The sequence below is a fragment of the Crocuta crocuta genome, unplaced genomic scaffold (genome assembly GCF_008692635.1).
Source record: "Crocuta crocuta isolate KB4526 unplaced genomic scaffold, BGI_CrCroc_1.0 scaffold179, whole genome shotgun sequence".
NCBI classification, from domain to species: Eukaryota; Metazoa; Chordata; class Mammalia; order Carnivora; family Hyaenidae; genus Crocuta; species Crocuta crocuta.
The window spans coordinates 3,085,153-3,087,324 of record NW_027551568.1 but is presented as its reverse complement, the minus strand read 5'-3'; the positions used below and the strand labels follow the sequence as shown (position 1 = coordinate 3,087,324).

Sequence of the window (2,172 nt, the reverse complement as noted above, 5' to 3'; positions counted from 1 at the left end):
CCTCCGGGGGAAACTGGGGCGCAGAGCTCGGAGGAGCCTCGAGGTCCGCGCTCGCCGGGCAGAAATCACCCGACTAGACCCCTGGTCTTCCAGGTGGGGAAACTGAGGCCCAGGGTCACAGAAGCAGTTTAAAAGCGGAACTCGGCGCTCTCCTGGCCACCGAGGGGGTCTGGCCTCAGCACCTACCTGCGTCCTGTGTCCTCTCTGCTGCTCTCCTCTCCCGCTCGGCCCGCGGGTCGGGTGAAAGCAGCCTTTCCTGGCCTTAAATCTAACCGAGTCTGATGTTCTCTTGAGCGCGGCATCGAGCGCTCTTTCTTTTGAGCCGCTCTCAGAGTGCCTGTCTCCAGGGACCTGGTCGGGCATGGTGAGCTAGTGTGTGGGGTCTCTGCCCAGCCCGGGGCCTCCCGGGACAGGCTGCTGGGGCAGGAAATTCCTCGATCCCTCCGAACCCGGGGAGAGCCTCCCCCACCCGGAGCCGGCCTGGGCTGCTCCTGGCCACACAGCTTGACCTTGTGTGTGAAAGAAAATGCTAGAAAACCTGCCATCCCTTATTTGTTTGGGGCGCCTCCTAGGAAGGCAGGTACTTGTGGTCACTGTGTGCTGGGCGCTGAGCCTGCAGTTCACGGGGTGGGTCGAGACCTGCGTGTGCCCTCAGTTTACAGCTGCAGGGCGGGAGGCTCTGACCTCGGGGATGGGTATGCGGGCCCTGGGGGCCTTCAGGGACGAGGAGCGTCCAGACTGCGGGGACAGCGTTTCCAGGCAGCGGTAGGGAAGGGCTCCTGGGAAGAGGGAGTAGCGGGAGCCACCGCGTGGAGGCTTTGCGGCCCGTGCGAGCCGCACCGGGAAGAGCGGGGAGCCCAGAGCAGCTGGTGTGCAGTGCGGCGCGGGGGTGTGTGTGTGACACCCAGGGCCGGGCAGGTCGGCAGGGACGGGTGGCCAGTGACCACAAGTGTCGTGCCGATGGCTTGGACTTCATCCTGAAGGCCACACTTCCCAAATCGTGTCTGGTATTCCTGAAATAAGTGTCTCCTGGCCCCGACACTTCGGGAAAGTGAGCCGTGTCCCTGACGTGGTGACTTATACGACGCCCCAGTCCTTCAGGAGTTCGGAGGAAACCTGCGATGAGAAACCCCTTCCCCCACACCACACACACAAAATAGTAAAACCCAGCGTTTCCTGAGAGTGTCAGCGCACAGACGACCTCCTGGCACACTGGGGTTCCGAAGAGCCCAGTCTGGGAAACACGACATAGGATTGCGTGTGGTCATTTGAGGCAGCCAGTGAAGGGCTTGGAGGCAGGTGAGGGTGATATGCTCAGGCGTGTGTTTAGATGGTGCCCGGGAGAGCGGGGGTGAGAGCCGGGAGCCACGGAGCTACGCCGAGCCTCAGAGGCGGGTGGTTCGTACTCAGTGAGACACTGGCCCCTCGCGGGTGGCCCCTCTGCCCTGGGGCTTGGGACTGGCAGGCCCATCTCAGGCCAGGCCGATGCCTCTGAGACACAGGGGGCTCAGGGCGCAGCTGGCCCTGCCCACTACAGTTTGGAGGTGTCCACGGGACCCCCAACCCTGACTCCCTGTGTGGGGGATGCTCTTAGAACAGGGCTCCAGGCTGGCAGCGGGGAGGGTGGGGAGGTTGGAGGTGGCCTGAGCATTTGGAAACCCTCCTTTCTTGACTGACCGAGTCCACATTCATAAAGTACCTTCTGTGTGTGTCCAGCTGGCCCTAGGCTGGTGGCAGGGGTGCCGTGACCGGCAGCCCCTGTCCGTGGCCTGGAGAAACTTGAAGGGTGGGGAGACACGTCAGAGGGTGAGAAGAGGGCAAGAGCCCGACCGTGGACGGGTGCACAGGTCGCTCAGCAGACAAGAGATGGCCGCAGGTGTGGAGGTCACGGGCTGGGGCTCTGCTGTGTGGCCTTGGGCAGCCTGCTTAACCCCTCCCCCCTTCTGTGCTGAGCTGTGGAAGGTGGGCGGGGGCTCTCCCAACAAAGGATGGGGTGGGCAGGAGGGACCCCAGCAAAGCAGAGGCGGAGGGCGTGGCCTCACGGGACCCCAGCACGGCCAGAGCCCAAAGGGCAAGGGCCTCGGGGTAGGGGGGAGACGGGGCCTTAAAGAGAGGGGCTGGCGGCGTCTGAGCAGCGTGGAGGGGTTGGGACTGGGTTCCAGGAGCTCGGTG

At 64.0% G+C, this 2,172-nt stretch overlaps 1 protein-coding gene across 1 annotated transcript in view; it reads left to right on the top strand.

Moving 5' to 3' along the window:
• HTRA3 (HtrA serine peptidase 3) overlaps positions 1–2,172 on the top strand; it is a gene marked incomplete at its 5' end in the record, with an annotated part of 28,046 nt that overhangs the window by 408 nt on the left and 25,466 nt on the right. The window lies entirely within an intron of this gene.